Raw genomic sequence first — 21,637 nt, 5'->3', positions numbered from 1 at the left:
TAAAACCTATACAAATCCGTATAGGGTATGTATATAGTGGTCGTATATGTTACAAAATACTGTCTAGCTCTTTGTTCTATTTGTACATTTATCGGTCACGTGTGGTCTTTACAAGTTGCATGGGCCTGTACAAACACCAGGAGTGTGACGTTTGTATATAACATTCATAGTAATAAAATCAAACTTTATAGTATTATGTATTTCATGTACAAACCGTCTAATAAATCTATATAAAGATTGGTCTGAGATGGACGATCAGTGCTAAAGTATATAAATAATGCGAGAAGAAAGAGAACTCATATATATTGTTTTAATCGTATTTGTTTAGATGAAACACTCGCTAATATGTTTTGGATACTCTACGAGCCGAGTACTATGAACTTTTGGGTAGATGGTTAGATCTGGTTTGATTTCTTTACAAATAACGATTAAAAAGTGGCATTTGCTTATTGGCTCTTTAACTTGAATGTAACTTTTTTTACAAAACCAATTTTCATAAGAGCATCCATAACAACAAACATCCACAAATCGTCACATAATAGCCGCATTATATTTCAACTTTTCTCAAAAACCCAAACTTTTTCTACAACAACAAACCTACACAAAACTCATTAAAATATATTAAAATTATATATATATATAATATATGTATATATGCATGTGAGAGAGAGAAAGAGAGTGGCCCTACAAACATGTCACCTTGTAAGTTTGTTGCAAGTTTGTATTCACAAACTCAACCTTCACAAACTTATCCTACAACAAGGAAAGTTTGTCACACAAGTTTATTTCTTTGCCACATAGATCTAAACCTAGAAAATTGAATATTGTTGTGGATGCTCTAATATAAAAAAGCAGATATTGTAGGTTGAGCTACAATTCACATACATTTTACACATATTTTTATAGGGGTGATTTCCGTATAAATAATTAGAGTAATTACAATTTTAAATTAGAGTAATTATGTTGTAAAAAATAAGTGTAATTAATTTAGTTCAAAAGTTATAGTGTAATAATAATTATCCTAGTTGTTAACGTAAAATCACTAGTTAGTTGTACACTTCTCTTAATAAAAATCATTTATATTTGATCCAAACCTTACTTTTATAACTCTCAACTTTTTAATCATACCTCTAAATCTGCATTATTGTTCATACAAGATCTGAATGCTCAATATTTACACACCTTAAGACCATTACGTTAAAGGCAATACCTCTATAAAATTTTCGAGACTTTACATGCTTATATTATAAATATTAATTTTCTCTCTTCTCTTTAGCTTTGTAAATATTTAATAATTTAATTATATTTATTAAAAGAACTTTGAAAATAATAGCATATTCTTTATTGCATTACCATTTTAATGAGGTGGTCAGGAGGTTTTTCTTACGATTTTCTTCCTGGAGGTCTCAAGTTCGAAGGATTACTTTAGAGTCATGATACAAAATATAAGTAATAGGAGAAACATAGATTTTGTGTTACATTTGACGTGCTTACATTTTTAATCTGGCCAAATGAAACAAACGCAGGACATTGAAACTGAAAGGTTACAAAGTGAAAGTAATCTAAATGTAACATGTTGTTAATTGTCGTGAACGAAAGGCATCAATATCCCTGTTATTCATTGTTGGCTTACAAGATGTTCGACTGGTCCAAAAGTTAAAAAATCCAATATGGTGTAGTGGGTGATTTACTAAATTAAAAGGCTTAAAAATTGATTTATCATTAATTTAAACATAATGGAGAAGATATTGTCTAAATTATTGATTATATGTATGCATAATGAGTACGCGTTAATCATAACTTAAATTAGAAAACTATAAACGTGATTGCTTTACAAATTGGTATATTTTGATGAATCATTGACCTATTTTAAATAATAATAAGTGAACCATAAATTTCGCCAATGAGATCCTACATGTGTAATGCGTTGATTGTTCTTAAGACAAACTGATTTTTGGAATAATTCCAGTCCAACAATTACTAGTTGTATGGCATGTTACATGACCATAACTAATAATAATAAGTAATAAAGTATTCGTAGACGGGTGAACTCGAAGGACATGAAAGGGGGGTACGGATGATCTCAAGAGTGGTTACGAAGGAGATCATAAAGTTAAAGGGTTAAGTTAATTACTCGAAGTTTAAGTTTTAGTTATGTTTATCCGTTTGTTTTATTTGAATTTTCAATTCATATTTGAAGCCTAGCAACAGTAGGAATTTGGGGTCCATATAAGATTATAAACCTATGTTTATTTGTTTTATGTTAATTATAAATTCATTTTCAATAATAAAAAAAATAGTCGACCAGCTGTGATCAATATTCATGCCATTGATATCTAACAATTTAACAATGGGTGTAAGTGCCTAACTATCTAAGCTCGTGTTCGTATAGTGACGAAAATGAAGATTTCAGTCTCCTTGAGGATGAAGAAGAAAAGCGTAAGTAAAGATTGAAAAGCTACAAATTTTGTATGGCTCAATTAATGGACCTTTGAAATCTAATCAATTTATAATCCAGACTTTTGGGCCAACAGAAGTTAAGTTTAATGGGTCGAGACGTATTATGTATTTATGTATTGGGTCAAACACTTATGTGGCTTGTTAAACCCAAGCTCATGGTTTAATTATCTTCACTCTCAAGTCTGTCTGTGAATGGGTTGATTGACATAAATGGCGTCAAAAAGCCGAAACAGAGAAGTAGTTATCAATAAAGCTCTTAAGCCGCAACTCGCGCAAGCTCCATTATTATTATAGCTCGTAAGCCGCAACTCGCGCAAGCTTCATTATTCTTACCGCTCGTAAGTCGCCTCGCGCGCAAGCTTCATTATTCTTACAGCTCGTAAGTCGCCTCGCGCGCAAGCTTCATTATTCTTACAGCTCGTAAGTCGCCTCGCGCGCAAGCTTCATTATTCTTACAGCTCCTAAGTCGCCTCGCGCGCAAGCTTCATTATTATTATAGCTCGTAAGGCGCCACGCGCGCATGCTTTATTATTCTTACAGCTCATAAGTCGCCACGCGCGCAAGCTTCATTATTATTATAGCTCGTAAGCCGCAACTCGCGCAAGCTTCATTATTCTTATAGCTCGTAAGTCGCCTCACGCGCAGGCTTTATTATTCTTACAACTCATAAGTCGCCACGCGCGCAAGCTTCATTATTATTATAGCTCGTAAGCCGCAACTTGCGCAATCTTCATTATTCTTATAGCTCGTAAGTCGCCTCACGCGCAGGCTTTATTATTCTTACAGCTCATAAGTCGCCTCGCGCGCAAGCTTCATTATTATTATTATAGCTCGTAAGCCGCAACTCGCGCAAGCCTTATTATTCTTATAGCTCGTAAGTCGCCTCGAGCGCAGGCTTTATTATTCTTATCTCGTAAGTCGCCTCGCGCGCAGTTTTTATTATTCTTATAGATCCGTAAGTCGCCTCGCGCGCAGGCTTTATTATTTTCATAAATCCGTAAGTCGCCTCGCGCGCAGGCCTTATTACTTTCATAACTCTCAAGCTGCCTCGAGCGCAAGTTATGTTACATTATTATCAAGATGCGCGCTCCATCTTTTGTCAGGCCTCGCGCCACTATGATGCCTGCTATATCTTATCTATGACAGGGCACCATCATTATCATAAGGACCGCAACATGTCACCATCATGGGAAAAACCTCCCAAAACTCAAAGACAATAAAGACAAGGCCGAAGGAAAGGGAAAAAACCGCCCCACGACCTAACACACCTCATAAAGTCCAGCGCTCCACCTAGACGCTTGCGCGCCCAGGAGCAACGCTGGACTTGGGGGGCTTGTAGGGGTATGGTGCTAAACCCGGTTTTACGACCCTAAATTTATTATGTTTGGCTTATTTTATTATATGGACTAATACAATGTTATTGGGCTGAGGGGGTTTTGTGGAGGTAACCCTAACTGGGCTAGGCCCATTAGGGTACCATGATGGTGGCCATGAGACTCTCTATATAAGGAGGTCTCCACCTCCTTATTAAAGGGTCATGCTCAATAAGAGCCGCCACCACTTTTTTGTGTCTGTAAACAAGAGATCCTCAGGATTTCTTAGCAGTCACCTCCACACCCCCAAAAAACCATTGCAGGTCTCAAGCAGCCGGAGAAGAAGATCAAGACGTGGTTCGTTCATCTCGAAAATCCGTGGAAACATCGTCATGGATCAGGTCAGATTCATTTCATGCTTCGACAATGAGTCATGTGAAACTGCCATTGGTGAGAGGTAGGTTCGGTCACTATCATGAGTGAAGTGGTCCAAAGTAAGGTCAATTTTTATACTCACTGTGTGACGATGGTAGACAAAACAACATCAACTCAAGTCAACCTTATCTACGTACTCTACAAATGTTTTCCGTTTTCCACATTTCACCCACTTATTTTTTTCTCTCTTTTATTTACAACTCTGACCTTACAATATAATATCTCTCGACTTCAACTTTTATAAGATCTTTTATTTGCTTACAGTCGTCACTAGAATGACAGTTAATAGTGTTTTCATCATTTAATATATAACATCTTACTTCTCATACCAGTCAATATTATCCGTTTTATATGTTCTTGAAATACCAACACTTGAGTTTGCTTAACCGTGAAGTGTTTTCTTCTCATCAACAACCACTGCGTTCAAAACACGTTGATAACATTTAAGACTGTACTTTCTTTAAAAGGCGTTATCTCTCCTTTGGACAAACAAATTTTTAATGAGGCAGTCACTTGTAGTCTTGTGGACATTACAATACGACGTGTGACTTGTTTAAAGGGTTGCGCTACATACTAATATATAAATTATTTTATAAGTATTAAATAAAACAAAACTCACGTAGCATTTCACTTGCTAACAATATTAATATAGGACGAGTGTGGATAGTTATTGGAGAATAGGAAAACAATTTTCTCAATTAATTTTAAATATAGAGGTTTTATTCTCAAAAGGTTTTTGCATATACTTTACTCTTTTCTTTCAAACTTCATATAATAAAAAACAAAAAAAATTATTTCATTTAATTAAGTATAACATTACTATATTTAAGTAATCAACCTTCTCTAAAATGTCTGATTCACAATGCTGCATCAAAACATGCTACAGCGGGGGCCAAAGCCGGCTCAACGCTTTTGGAGACTTAAAGCTTACTAAGGTGCTGTTTGTTTTTTAAGATAAAAATTGTCTGCAATCTGATTTCATCTGATTTAATGTTTGCAACTGAAGATGTGGTCTGAAGGTCTGCAATCTGAAAATATAAGACTATTTGTTTAATAAACTGGATATTGTCTGCATAAGCTGAAAATTAGTTACATGTCATATATATCACAGTAGATAGAAGTCATTTAACGTTTGTACGCTGCTAAAATAATTGTTAGTGGTGTATGAACTATGGAAGTGAGTGGTGGTAGACGATCGTGGTAGGTGGTGAACGGTGGGTGGTGGTGATGGACGGTTGTGGTGGTGGGTGGTAGGCCGTGATGGTGGCCGACAATGGGTGGTGGTGGTGATGAACGGTGGGTGGTGGACTATGGTGGTGGATGGTTGTGGCGGGTGGTGGTGGTGGATGGTGGTGGCGGCGGACGGTGGGTGGTGGCGGTGGCGGTGGCGGGTGGTGTTGGATGGTGGTGGCGACGGACGGTGGGTGGTGGTGGTGGTGGTAGTGGACGGTGGTTGTGGCAGACGGGGGTGGTGGTGATGGACGGTGGTGGTGGTGGGTGACGGACGGTGGGTGGTGGTGGCGGCGGACGATGGTGGTGGGTGGTGGTGGTGGTGGCGGACGGTGGTGGTGGTGGGTGGTGGTGGTGGCGGCGGATGGTGGATGGTGGCGGGTGGTGGGTGGTGGTGGTGTTGGACATTGGGTGTTGGTATTTGGTATGATGTTAAGAAGTGTGAACATGTGTGAAGATGATGAAAAAATCTTATTTTTGAAGACCATAAAAGCAATTTTCAGATTTTTTTTTCTAAAAAACAAACAGTCTTCAAGAGCTTATTTCTACGCGCCCACAGACATAGGCTCCTTACAGACCTTATAAGCAAAAACAAACACAACCTAAATTGTTGGGGGCCTTTTTCAAAATGATTTGATTTAAACCCTCCTCCTTTTCCCGGGCTTGGGACCGGCAATAATAAACTAAAAAGCTTATAGTTGATGGGGTTAAAAAAAATTGTTATTATTATTATTAGTATTAATTTTGTGTATAAATAAACTTACACAAAACTTACTTTTCTTGCTTTACTTGATGCAAATTGTTTAATCAAATATTCATAATTAAGTTCTTCTAAAAAAATCTTTTTCAATTGACAAAATAACTAAACCATTTATATCATTAATTTATTATTTATTTAATATAAAAGATTAGGCAGACGTTCAGCAAAAAACATAAGTAATATAATTATTATTTTTTTAATGAGAAAATAGGCGCCCAAATATAGTGGAGGCCTCAAGCTTGGGCTTGGGCTCCATATATAGTCCAGCCGGCCCTGGCGGGGGCTTCTAACCATTTCCATGGTGCGTTAAATTCATTGTTGCAATGAGTTTCAACAAAGTTCCCCCTCCCTATTAACTGTATGTCTAATCATTACGACAATACATCCAACATAAATATACTGTTGTGAAACATCTGTGTACTAGAATGGACGCAATTATCTCTCGTTCTAAAAATACACATGCCACGTATTCTACACGTGCTACAGAAAATATGTTTTTTCAGTTTGATGGTCTACCTGTTTCGAATTTCTATATGCATATGCATACATGCTCATTACTTTAAAATTAACTAAAGTTGTAAAACATATACCAAAAGGCTGTTTCCTCTTGGATAAATCATGTCAAAGTGCCCAAATTTAATAGACGTTATTTGGGCTTTTTTACACCCATATTACGTAGCCTAGCCCACTTGGTCCAACTTTAAGCAATCAAACTCATATCATGATACCTTTGTCCAGTTTAGAGGTGCATGGGTTGGATACTGAACCCGATCTTTACGACCGGTTTAAGTGAGCCCGATTTCAACTAAAACCAAACAAAAGAGTTGAAATCAGGTTGTTACCTTATACTTTATAGCTGGTTTGAATCTTGACAAACCTAATCGAACCACTTAAAACTTGGTTTTAAATAGGCAAAACCCGAAATTTTTCCCTCAAAAACCGGTAAAGTCAACGCTAAGTCATAGTTTAGGTTAAGAAAATCTTACCTTGGTGCAAGTACACGTATTTTAAGATGCATAAACCCTGGAATTTTACACTCTATAAAGATTGAACCTTCGACCTCCTATTTTACACCCTAACCATCTTACTACCCCACCTAAGTGGGAATGACAACCAAAAAACAAAAACAAAAACAAAAAGAACAAACAAAAACTCTCTTACTTAATAGACTTATGACTAGTTTATTTTGATTCAGATAAGAAAAAATTGCGTACACTTTTATTGAACTCTATTAAAATTATTTCAATTTGACCCGTCCTTATAGGCATCTTGCTTGAGGTTCTTTTTAAAAAAATGGCCTTTTAGATAAAAAAAATAAAAATGATATAAATGGTCCATTTAAGTTAGAGTTATTATTATAAAATTTGTAAACTTAAAAGGGTCAATATAAGTAATCACCACCAACCATCATTGTTGTAGGCATCACCACCATTTACTAGTCGTCCAAATCTGGCCCGTCCATTTTCTCATGCTTAGTTTTATAAACTATACAATTATATTGATGAAGTTGGTGTGACTCGGGATTTTGAAGTAGGTAAGCATAATATTATATGTATAAGGAAATATAATTATTATCATTTGATGATGATGTTAGCTATTGGAGTCACCAACCTTTTGAAGACATTGTTGAGGAGCATCCCATTTGGTTTATATTGGTTGGTGTGATGTTATGTTACCATTTGTTTAGTTCACATTGTTACAGGACATATAGAATATGTGAGATTGTATAAACTTATTTATTAGTTTTATGACGTCATTATCTATAACTATATTATAGCATAAGACCCACCGTAGTGGGGCGCCGTCTACCTCGAAAGCGCCCGATAGCTTCGGGAACACGTCCCCGGGATGCTATGGGCGCTTTGAAGGGGGTGGGCACTTCATACACAGCGCCGGGTGGGGGGGGGGATGTGATTTGTGTGTTCTTTTTTGTTTATTTTGATAATAAAATTTAATAATAAATAATAATAATAAGGTAATGATTTGAATGGACCCTATTCACCATATACACGCATTTTAGCAAAAAAAAACCCATATGCCGATGTGACGTCACATATCGCATAACGCTTACAAAGAGGTTTCATCGACTACACATGTATAAGTGTGAACAAGAATAATATTTAAGAAAATGAATGTTGATTCTTTGGAAAAACCATAACCACAAGTGTGGGTGGGGTGGTTGATCTTATTATTAAATACTAGTATACACTATATATAAATTCGATGACTTTGGTTTGGCCTTATATAGTTATATCTTGTTAGAAGAATGATACAATGTACTTATGGGAATTAAATATATATAGCTATAACATTTTGAATTCCCTATGAAAAGTATAAAATAAAACATGGATCGAGTAGACAGACTATCTAAAAGTTGTATTTCGATTTTCAACTCAACAACTGCTTGGGAGTGTAGTCTATATAATGACATAAATGAAATTTGTACTATAGTCTTAGACAACAGAATGATTAGAGCGAAATAGAGATCGTTATGTTTGTATGCATCCTCTATGGCTGAAAATCATATTATATGTATGATAACAAAGCGACAATTAGTTAATTTGACATGAACAAACGAATGGCTAGCTGCTACAAACGGTGTTGTCATTGGCATGTAAAGTCGGGCCAGGGTCACTTCGACTTAGACTAACATATCTTTCACAACACCTAATCCATACCACAACTTAACCTAAATCCTCTATTGTCTTTTCTAAATTTCAATTAAATAAAATGGTTGATAATATTTAATTGCACTTGAACCAACTTGAGGACTTCATTCGAGCTATAGGAGTTACGTGTTGGGTTGCACGTTTTAATGTATTGATGTTAATGGTTTGGTTATTTCTGATTCAACCTTATAATGATAGATATATTGTCTATTTTCTTAATGTTTGAAATGCTTATAAAGTTTGAATATAAACATGTCTTCATTTCAATGATAACAAGAATCAATCACACGTAAATATATTATTGTCGGCTATTTTGAAATCAAGACAATGAATATAAGTCTGCTTTTGAGTTCCGTGTTAGTATGCACTACTCTTGAATTCTTTGAGTTTGTTTTTGGTATGTTTTTCAAATTAGGAAAATTGGTTTTAAATACTTCAAACTTGGCTGGTGATGGTCCCAACTAAAGGGGTATTTTTTTTACAGTCTGCGACTAACGGATTACTAACTCCGTTAGTATGATGCTGAGTTGTGAGTTGGCCATCCTAGCTGTTAAAAACCATATGACGTGGAACGCTTACGTGGCTGTGAACTCTTTATAAACATTAGGTGACATCGTAGAACATAATCATAACCCTAAAATCACCCAATTGAGCAACTGAAGAACCCTAAATGATAAGAATTGTCAACTGATGCAATTAGGTCAAACAGTCAACTCAATATCTCAATCTCTAATCCGTTACAAAACCTAATCGCACTTGAAACTCGAGCTGTACGGACGATCTACGAGACGAATCGGTGATATCAACCGGATCTGACGCCGGAGATTCGTTGGAGGTTGCAGCATCAGACGAGTTTGTTGTAACTGATTTGTCCATGGATTGTGACGGAGGTGCGGTGTTGTCGTTGGCAGAAGCCGTCGCCACCGCCATAGCATGGAAGTTGTTACCTAATGTTTAGGGTTATGATTTTGTTCAACGATGTCAACCAATGTTTATAAAGAGTTCACAACCACGTAAGCGTTCCACGCCATATGGTTTTTAACACTAAGGATTGCCAACTCAGCATCATACTAACGGAGTTAGTAATCCGTTTGTCGAGAACTGTTAAAAACAAGTACCCCTTTAGTTGGAATCATCACCAACCAAGTGTAAAGTTGAGCATGTTATTTGTCAATACATCATAGTTTGGAGTATTTAAAAGCAATTTTCCTTCAAATTATGAAAACCTGTTAAGGGACCGTCAATGAAATTTGTCATAATAGTGAAAAAATAGAAGTTAATCTAATTAATAAAGTTTTTAAATTAAACACTTATACGTACATTATATCATCTATGCATGAGTTTGAAAAATGTTTATTGCTTATTGACATTTTCAAAAAACCATTTTAAAAAAGCCAGGATTTAATTGGGGCTTTTGAAAAATTGCATTTTATTTTTTTAACCATCTCAAAAAGCCAAAATAAAAAAGATTTTTATGATTAACAAACACATTTTAACTTATAGACTTTTTAAAAACACCGATAAGCCAATAATTATTTTTCAAACTCAATCCCAAACATGCTCTAAAGTTAAATCTTTCGTTAAAAAATATGACTTATTAAGCAAGTTATATAAAACCTAAAAGTATTCTCAAGAGGTATATTACACGAACTATTTTACATATTATTAAATCTTGAAAAAATGTATTTTATTCTAAAAAAAATGGTTGTGGAAATAGTGACGAGAAAGAGGATTTACCGACGGAAATGGCAAATATCTACCAACCGCCTACGAGAATTGCCGCCATTGGCACTTTCTCACCTAACCCCTTTGCCCTATTTTTATTTATTTTATTATTAACCCATAATTAGTATCTATATAAAATTATAAACAAGGAATTTATAACCATAATCCAAATCATGTTCACATTTGAGTAAAAACTATAGCCATTAACCTCTAATAGCATCGTTTTATGATAGAAAATCAATGAACTATTTAGGGCTAAACTTGTCTACATGGAATATTAAATTATTAAAATTAACTCGATTTTGTTAGCCATGACCCTTAGGGTTATAGCTAAAAGTTTAGTTATGGATCTGTAAGGCGTCAATTGATGACACTAGCTAAATCATGGCACGTATTTAATATCAAATAAATCGACACGAAATAAACAGGATAAAAACGGGTCAACATGCATTAAACGTGAAATTTTCAAGTTGGTTTAAGTTGACATGATTATAGTTTAATAATATTAAGAAAAATCAAAATTTTCCTTATACTTACACAACTTAGCGTTCATCAAACCCAGACTATAATCTATAGAAAAAAAACACTAATTAAAAAATAATAATAATATGTTGACAGCCGACATCTCTAAGTTTTAGTTTGGGGCTTTGAGTAAATAAATTTCTGAGCGTTTGACGATGTTCGAAGTTCTACAATGAGGTATAGTGAGCTCTTATAGTATTCACTCTATTAGTGTAGTTATTCTTTAATTGCATTAGTTGTAATGTCTTAGAACTCTTTATCATACCATAGTTAGGAGTTGTAACCACTCACCACTATATTCATTTGAGATAACGAGAATACAAAACACATACATACATTTTAGATCATTTGCATGATTTTTAAAACAAATTGTCCTCGCTGACTATCGACCTTTATCTACGATTATATCACGTGAATGGCACTTTTCTATCTTTACTCGGCTTCCTCTAGATGGCCTCTTTTATATCAGTGTACTATGGGTGCTCTCCAATATCTTTTCATAACACGACCTTAGATTGCTTTAGCAGTCAACAAGGTGCCTATGTATCAACATGACCTACTAATAGTTTATGGGTTATTTTGTGTTGCCATCATCAAGAGTTCCGTCTCTCATGGGATGACTATTTGGAGATCAACTACCCTTGCTATGCATGCTTATTTTTATGTTGATTGGACTGGACGCCCCAATTATCGTCGATTACTACAAGTTATTGTGTCATTCTTGGACCATACCTCACAAGTTGGAGTTTTAAGAAACAACATACCATTGCCCAATCATTCAATCTTGTATAAAGCTTAGTATCATGCTTTTGCTCACACTGTATTGAGCTTCGTTAGATTACATTCGCTTTATATGACCTACATATTATACCCTTCCTTGTCCACTTAGACTATGTTGTGACAATATTGACACCACATATTTAAAAGACAACATGTATTTCATTAGTGTACTTTGATTTGCTTTTCATTTGATATATGGTTCTTGCTAAGCCTCTTATTGTTCGTTATGTGCCTCCTATTGCTTAGATTGTTGATATTTTGATCCCAAGGTTGTCATCTACTTGTATTTTGAACTTTTAGGTCCAAGCTTCACATTGTTTAGTTCGTTTAGCTTGAGCGGGGAATTTAGTGTAAATATATCGTATTGCATTGGCTATGTAGTTTGTCGTTGTCTCTTAGAACTCCTATCATATTAATATTTTTATAACAACAAATGTTATTATCATTTTTGTTAAACTCTTAACATTTTGTAGTCTCTATCTTATCAAACTCCTATCATACTATAATAAGAGATTTCACAATTGTATTCAATTGAGATAGAAAATACAAATATACACATACCATTTTCTAATACTATCTAGGTCACTGAAACGTGTTTCTCTTCTCTTTATTTTTTAGTTCAATTAAAAACAAATGACTCTCCTCTCTACATACAATTATGAGAGAGAGAGAGAGAGAGAGAGTAGTCATACCAGTTAATAGTAAGGTAAAGTAGTCATGGTTTAAAAGCTTCACAAAACTTTTGATAACAGTTAATGAAAGAACTAAAAGTGTTACAAAAAAGTGACTTGAGACCTGTTATACGACTTGAGACCTCTAAGTATAACTTTACTTAAAACTAAAATAGTAATAACGCCATACCACGTATACCAAGAAACAAACACTTCAAATTATTGAGTTTTTGTTTATGAGCCGTAAAAAACTATGGCCGAACATGAATGGCCAAAACATGATCATAACACAACAATTGTGCTTCTTAATATTATTCAGTGGGTGAACCAGAATTGTTTAGTCAGAGATGGTCATTATAAAATTATAATTTTAATTGAGTACAATGAATAAGTCCGACTCATATATAAAAAAAACTCAATGCTATCTATAATAAGCTGACATATTTCAGTAAAGTTATGTGTAGTGGAGGACTAAAAAACTGGGTTACATTTTGCCAGCCACATTTTTTAATTTATTATTATTATTTTCATCACACATTAGCGGCAAATCTATATACCCCCACACCACTCCACTTATCGCCGAGAGGGGGTGTTGTTGTAGGCCCTTATCACCTAGAAAAACCAACTTATCGTCCACTATGTTCACTCTAAAGTGGCCTCCCCTGATTCCGCCCCACTTTCATCTATGTATGGTGGTTAATAAAGCGTTTTCTTATAAATGTACTGTATTATTTATGATTTTACTGTTTTAGGTTACAACATTGCGTCACTCACCTCTATTTCTACCATTTGTATGACGTGTGTTTCTAGATGTAAAGACATCAAGAGAAGAAATAAAAGTTCAACCCCAATAAAGAAAGAATAAATGGTGGCATTTGACTTGGATATTCATAAAATTATAGCCGCATAGTCGCTTTTGAAGAATATGTGACCGTGCAGCCTAGTTAACCCTCTTTTGTAGAAAAAACTATATTAAACTCATTTGATAATATGATTTATATACCAATTCCACCCTAAGGTCATATGTAGTGGGGCTTGGTTTTAGACGATTTGGGGGCGACATTAGGCGCGAACAGCAAGGGGTGAAAATTTGTTTTTTTGGTGTAATGATGTAGGGAATACAAATTGAACCCATATCTTTTTTTATTATTTTCTTTTTATAATTACACTAAACAAATAAAAATCAATTTATTTAAATAATTAAATAAAAATGCATTAAAATTAGAAAGAAATACAAAAAAATACATAAAACTAAAAAAAACACCAATAATAAAAATAAATTATAATAAAAAAAACACACCACAACAAAATACATATAAAAATACAAATAAATAAACTAATATATTCGTCTTCATCTTCGTCTTCGTCCTCGTCCTCGTCCTCGTATTCGTCCTCGTCTTCGACCTCAACGGGACGATTATCCCACATGTGTTGAACCAAACCCGTCTTCAGTTGGTTATGTATATCACTTGATGTGAGCTGGTGAATGTTATACGTTCGTTGGTCTTGGGTTAGTGCAGGGAACTGTTCTAGAACGTTTCCTGGTATATAGTGTTGACATATTGTTTTTCCCTCGTCTTCTAAAATCACAATATGCAATATGATACATGTATACATGGCATCGCTCATTTTTGCCATCGTCTATACGCGACATGGGTTTTTCACATAATGCCAACGTGTTTTCAAATACCCGAAACACCTCTCGATATCCTTTCGCAGGGACTCTAGCTTCTTCTTAAAGTATTCTCTTTTTTCTCCGATCGGGTCTTGAAACGTTTTGACGATGATCGAGTACTCTGGATATATCCCATCACCCAAATAGTATTCGTGACGATAGAAGGTATCGTTGGCATAAAACGGTAAGGCCGGTATGCTACGGCTGATGTAATACTCTAGCACGGGTGACGCATTGAGAACGTTTATGTCGTTGTTGGACCCGACTGAGCCGAAGTAGGCTGACCAAATCCAGAGGTCGTGTGAACAAATGGCTTGAACACTAACCGTTGGCACTCTATGGTCACCACGAGTGTAGTGACCTCGCCATGCGGTTGGACAGTTGGCCCACTCCCAGTGCATGCAATCTATACTCCCGATCATGCCTGGAAAAGAATGTTTGCTTTCGTGTACATCGTATATGCAAGTCAGGTCATTTGAGGTTGGTATCCTCAGATAACGACGAGAGTATAATTGTATTATTCATATACAAATAAATTATTAAAAAATATTTATATTAAAAACAATAATTAATACAAACAATTTAAATTTTACCGATGCAAAAATTCTCCAACGAGTCTCTCGTCGTTTTCTCAGCCATCTTTAAATACTCGTCGTTGATGTTGGTCGTGTTACCGTATGCGAGGATGCGTAGAGCCGAAGTACACTTTTGGATGGCGGAGAATCCTAAATATCCTGTTGCGTCGGGTTTCTGTTGAAAATATTCATACTCCCGCTCCATATCTCCACCGATGCGCAAAAATAACCGCTTAGACATCCGAAAACGACGTCGAAACATAGCGTGGTTATATGTAGGTGTGTCGTTGAAGCAATCCTTCAACAAACAATCGTTCGCTTGCTTACAATCCCGAATGATATATGACCGTCTACGTGGTGGCGAATAGATAGTAGAGCCGGACACTATGTTATTGGCGACGGCCCGAACCGCGTTCGTGACCTTTAAATGCTCTTCCGCCACTCGTGATGAATTTGATGAATTCTTTGACTCTCCTTGATTGCTTGATCCCAAATCTCGGCAGAATTCGTGGAATCCGGGGAACTTATTGAGTTTGAAGAAGTATGAAATGATGAAAATGATTGGTATTTTTATGTTTGAGTTTGTGTATGATATTGTGAAAATGGTTTAATTGGTGTGATATTTATATTATGTTTTTAATTTATTTTTTTTAAATTTAACCGTTATCCAACGGTGATAATAATATTATATTATTATTTTTTTCTTTATTCCGGCGACAATAACACCTCGCCCCATTTCGCCCCAATATCGCGGGGGGGGGGGGGGGGGGGGTTCCTTGCTTTCGTCGCCCCTTTTCGTCCAATCTCACGCCCCACTACGCCAAGCCTAAAACATGGATTGAAAGTAACTTTTCTATGACAAAACAAAAATGTGTTTTTAGATTGACTGCTTATAAGGAAAATAAGAGCTTTTGACTATAAATATCATACCCACTTAGAACAACTAATTTGTCCCACCAATGTTCTCATGGAATGATAGGCTATCTCCACTTAGAGCAACTAATATATCCAACCAATTTTCTTGTGAAATGATCGGTTATCGAATTAGCCGTCTTGAGACTCTATTGGATAGATCGGTCGAAAAATAATTTAAAAACCAGATAGTGTTGTAAATTTAAAATTTAAATATGCAACGAATTAAAAATAAAACATAACAATATTTCTTTTGGTGTTAACTTACAATATTAGTAAAATATAAAATGAGTTTTTCAATATACTATATGTCTTTAGATCAAACTTTTTAAATGGTTAAAATTAAGATGGTATGAACATAATATTAAAACCAATGTGTCCGGGTCCCGATGCAAGTGCCTAACCGATCTAATTGGCCGATGTTAGGGGTGTTCAAGAAATCCGAAATCCGAATAAAACCGAAACCCATATAACCGATCCGAATTCTTATTCGGATTCGGATATGGAATTTCAAAAAACGAATTATTCGGATACCCGTTTAATACAAATAAAAAACATGTTTTTAGTGATATTTTTCGGTTTGGTATATTAGTTAGACTATTATTTGTAGTTTAAACTTTAAATTTGTGTTAAGAGTAATTCGTATTTTACGGTTTGTATGTTTATTGTGATTCTAAACTATTAAATGTTATGAACAAAAAAAATAGGAAAATTTGTTAGGCTATTTCGGATTATTCAGATAATTTCGGTTTTTTCGGATATTATCAGAATCCGATCCGAATTGAATTCGGATAGATTCGGATCGGATAGGAATATTCCTAATCGGATCGGATTTCGGATAGGGTCCAAAAATTCTCAAATCCAAATAACCCGAACCGAATAACCCGAATAATCCGTTATCCGATCCGATGAACACCCCTAGCCGATGTAGTTCTAAAAACACTTTATCTCACATCTAATTTGTTATTTCTCAGCTCAAATCTTTTTTATTTAGTTGCATTGTGCTAAGTAATGATATGGTATCCTAATATTGATCATCGGTACCTATATACACTTCTTGACCTGAACTATAAAAATATTTATTTTCCCATGCCTTTACAATTAGCGAAGGTCAAGATCGCACTCCTCATGGTTATAGTCTTATAGATGATTAGATCAAGCTTCAATTGTACAATAGCTTAATCCCATGCTAAATACATTTATCTTTATTTTCAGTATCGACACTTTAATCCATCAAAACTAGCAAGAGGTGTTTTTTACGTTCCTCTTTTCACAATTACATCTAAATCAACTCTTATCTTTGATGATAGACTCCTTAACCAATATCTTATCGCATGTCATCACCCCATTGAGTCTTTTTATGCCCTAAAAACGCTTGTTTGATAAAACGTGTGAAGCTTCAAAACATCTTGGTTGGCATTTTTTAAGCTAACTTTTCACTTAAAAGTAAAAAATACATATTTCTTTCTTCTATGTTTTTTTAATGGAAACATTCCTAAAATGTCCATTTTTAATAATTTGGTTTAGATTTTGTCTATAACCATTATAAATTCTTCAAATGTTTATGATTAATAACGTCAGATCATCTCTTAAACATGTCAGGCTCACTTATTTTAAACCAATAGCTACTTGCCATTAATAAATTAATAAGTTAAGATCCGATGGTATATCTGTGAGGCTGACATTATATACCATCTTCCGGCGGCATATAAGTAAGGTCGAGGTTTAAAATAAGTAAGTCTAAAGAAGTTCAATGAAGAGCCAAGAATATTAGTAATAAATATTTAAGAAATATATGATGATAGATAAAAGCTTAACCACATTGCTTAAAATAAACCAGGAATTTCCTTTTCTTAATCTAGTTGTATTGAAAATGACAACACATGATTGAGCACACGTGTAAATATATATATTTCAATTTTTAAAAAGAGTTTGGCTATTTTGGTGGTTGGTAACTTTGTAATTTGTATTCACATTGTCACAAGTAAATACAGTAATAAACAAACAACAAATAACGTATTATGAAAATGGGGGTTTAAACTTACTTTTATAATAACATATAAATATAAATGTAATGACGTCATAATTCCATCCCATTAGTCTTCTCTTGAAGGTGACCACGGGGTCATGTCCATAGGGTAACTACCTAACACCCTCAAGAAAGACGTGAACTCCTGAACCTCCGCTAAAGCATTCTGAGCCCTAACGTCCGCCATCGAAGCTTCAAAATCCACATAAAACATGTACTCAAAATGCTTAGCCGTTCCAACATTCGCATCATCCACAAGCCTAATCGGACGGTTCCGGTGAGGCCTACTTTCAATCTTCGTCAAACTAATATTCCTAAACGCAAAAGCGGACAACACTTTAAACAACACGGACGTCCCTTTATCATGAGCAAACACGATACTCGTCTTAAACGGACGGTCCGTACGCGGAATGATCGGTTCACGTGCCAGCATCACAAACCGCGTGATGTTACTCGAATCGTCCTGGATTCCGTCGGCTAGGATGTTCAGATTGTAAAGCTCGGCGGCGCGTGCGGATGCTATCGCCGCCGTATCACGGAGGTTATTCGCCGCCACGAACTCAGCCGCTCCGGCGGTATCGTCAACGGCTTCACGTGTCACGTTTAATCCGAGTTTCGTTAACGTTAACTCGCACTGAGATAGTGCTTGTGGATGACTAATCACACGGTTGAGATACTCTTTCCGTACGCCTGGTAAGGCCAACAGACAGTGGTGCACCGGAAGCTGGACTTCTCCGACGATGTGAAGTCGGTGCCGGAGAAGTAAGTCATAATTCCGGTGAATACTTCCACCTAACGAGTTTTCAACTGGTAAAACTGCACGATCTGCAATCCAAAGCTCAACGGCTTGAAATGCGACTTCAAACTGGTCACACGGAATGGCTTCACACTCCGGATAAGCTTTACCGGCGGCGGCTTCGCTGTACGCGCCTGGAACGCCTTGGTAGGCCACACGCAGCGTGGAGCCGTGCATCGGCGCCGGTGAAAGGTCAGTTATCGTTAACGGTTTTGGTATTTTGTCAACCGGTACCAGATCCAGCGTCTTGTGGCCGTTTACTACGGTTATGTTATCCGCACCGCCGGTTTTCTCGGTGTTCTGTTGCTGTGAAACAACTTTACTTGCGAGGATTGCACATGAGCTTTTCCAATCGGTGCGGTTATTATTATTATTATTATTATTATTATTATTATTATTATTATTATTATTACTGGTTGGTGGTGATACGGCTGGATTGGTTTTAGCCGAGTCGAAACGGCTGGCGGCTGATAGAACGGTGAAGGTGAGTTGGTGACGGGGGTTAGCTAACGGTAACGGTGACGGCGTTCGCATTATTGACTTGATGTTAATTGTTGAAGATGGAGCTAACGACTGCATCTTTTGAAGTTGTTTGTTTTTTAAAGCTTGGTTAATTTGAGGGCCAAGCTGAGCAATGGAAATGAGAGGATGGGGTTTATATATTGGGAAAAAGAAACCGAGTTGCAGACTTGAAAAGGTCAATCTCATACCTACCACTCTCAATTATACGTCACCAATAATTTCTTTATAAAATTATTGTTTTTGTTAAACAGCAAAAGTGCACTGCCAGTTAGGGGTGTGTATGAGTCGATTTGGAGCGGTTTTGAGCCAAACCTATAACTGATACGTCGGTTAATGGATAACCATAACCATAACCGACCCGTTATGACGGTTATGGTTAATTGGTTTTGTAGGTAAGTGAGTCGGTTAACCATAACAAAAAAAAATTAATTTAGCTTAAAAGTTTGGTACCATTTATTACAAAAAAACCATAATCTAACAAAGTATATAATCGTTAATATTAATACCAAATATTCAAAAAAAAAAGAATGAAATTATATAATCCAACAATGAAATTCAACTTAATTTGATAAAATCGTTGAACCAAAAACATCAAAATGATATAATCCAACAACATGTTTGGTGGAAGTTAATCTCAAGCATATCGTTGGTTAAATAAATGGGTCGGTTCGGTTATGGTGGTTTTGGAACTATATTTAACCAAAACCGTGTATTTGACGTTTTTAAATTTCATTAAACCGACCCACCGGTTATGTCGGTTATTGTTTAAAATCGGTTCGGTTAAATAGTTATGACTGTTAAGTTGCTCACCCCTACTGCCAGCTGGCCTAACCTAGCTCTACGGAGTCTTAAGCGTTTCAAAGTTGTCTCCAGATTCAGAGAAAACTACCACTGCATTCTCTGGTTTAAAATACAAGAAAAAGAAATGATAAGATTGGATAGAGGAAGAAAGGAAAAGAAATTACATACTTAAAAGACATTCTCGAGTTAAAATAAAAGAAAAGAAAAGAAAGTGTTTATTACATTCTTGGGTTAAATTGGAAGGAAAAGATAGGAAAAAAATTTGTAACTTTACAATTATGTCCTCATAGCAACATGGAAAATAGAATTAAGATAGAGTAAATTGGTAATATGGTAATGTGATATAAACTTTCCTTCACAATCCGGCCATATATGGCAGGAAAGTTTTGAAGGAAAAAATGCTTAATTTTACTTCCATTCTCTTTCTTTTCTTTTAATGAAAAAACTCAATAATGAATAAAGAAAAATTTTCTTATCTTTTCTTTTCCAATCTCTTAAATAAAAAACTCAAGAATGCAGTGTACATGTTTGAAGACCACTGATGGTAAAACCCGAAAGACCATCGAACTAGAGATCACAAAAATCTTAGTTTTTTCTTCGTTAAGCCTCTCATGTCCCTTAAAGTGTTGTCTGTAAAGATTGAAGTTAAACCTTTATTAAAAAACTGACGTTGGAAATGGCATTGTATTTTAAATAATTAAATAATTATTTTTGGAATATTAAAGTTTATACGAAGGGCCTGGATTTGGAAAGCGTGTTTAGCGATTATTTCTTTGAAAGGTTATAGTATTTTTTTAACGTATTTTTAATTAATTAAAAGGTATGGTTAAAAGACATGTTTTCTTGAATTTGTTAATTAAGTCGTAGACAAAACTATTAATTACTTCAGAACTTGTCTTTTGAATTAAATAAAAAAGGTAACATATTTTTTATCATGAAATTATTTATGAAAATATTTAGTAATGGTTTGGTTGTTCATCACTTCATTGTTGTAACATTTATTTCATTCACATACAAATAGTGTTCACACGTGACCTCTTTGTTGGTTGGTAGTAGAGGTGTTCAAAAAAACCGGTTACGGAACCGGTTTGGCCGGTTCAACCGGAAACCGGTTTTTTAAAAACCGGTTTTTTTAAAAACCGGTTTGACCGGTTTACGTAACCGGTTTACGTATCGGTTATACGTTTTGGAGCCAAAACCGGTTTTATAACCGGTTTTTTTTATAACCGGTTTTTTTTAATAACCGGTTATTAAAAAACCGGTTAACCGGTTTTTAAAATAACCGGTTTATTACCGTTATAAAAAAAACCGGTTAACCGGTTTTTTAATAACCGGTTAACCGGTTAAACCGGTTTTCGAACGTTACCAAACGGCTTTATAGCCGTTTTTTTTTTTTTTTGACCGTTTTTTAGCCGTTTTTTTTTTGTTTTTTTACCATTTTACCCCCACAAACATCTATATATAGTTTAGGTTGGGTATTGGTTAGATCACACTTGATTATACAACTCCAAACGCTCTAAACGTTTATTTCATACGCGATTATACAACTCCAAACGCTCTTCTTTCGTAGTCGTTTATTTCATACTCGAGTATACCACTCTTAATTCGTAGTCGATTATCATGGCCTCCCAAAGTGCTGCTTCATCGGTCAACATGGGTGCCTCGAACACGGGAGAAACCGTCGTTCGGGTCATCCCCACGAAACGAAACCAAGATATTTGGCAACATTTCGACCTATGCGAAATGTCTAACGGAACCCAAA

The 21,637-nt window shown here is 35.5% G+C and overlaps 2 pseudogenes; both read right to left on the bottom strand.

Annotated features, from left to right (window-relative positions):
* Positions 1–9,470: 9,470 nt before the first annotated feature.
* On the bottom strand, positions 9,471–15,551 carry LOC143637347 (uncharacterized; annotated as a pseudogene).
* Positions 15,552–17,807: 2,256 nt separating this feature from the next.
* On the bottom strand, positions 17,808–19,131 carry LOC143637324 (arogenate dehydratase 1 pseudogene; annotated as a pseudogene).
* Positions 19,132–21,637: the final 2,506 nt, after the last annotated feature.

This window comes from Bidens hawaiensis, unplaced genomic scaffold (assembly GCF_021521415.1).
Source record: "Bidens hawaiensis isolate Kalapana, Puna unplaced genomic scaffold, B.hawaiensis_p1.1 tig00008219_1, whole genome shotgun sequence".
NCBI classification, from domain to species: Eukaryota; Viridiplantae; Streptophyta; class Magnoliopsida; order Asterales; family Asteraceae; genus Bidens; species Bidens hawaiensis.
The sequence above is the reverse complement of the archived record's forward strand: the minus strand, read 5'-3'. Positions and strand labels throughout refer to the sequence as shown.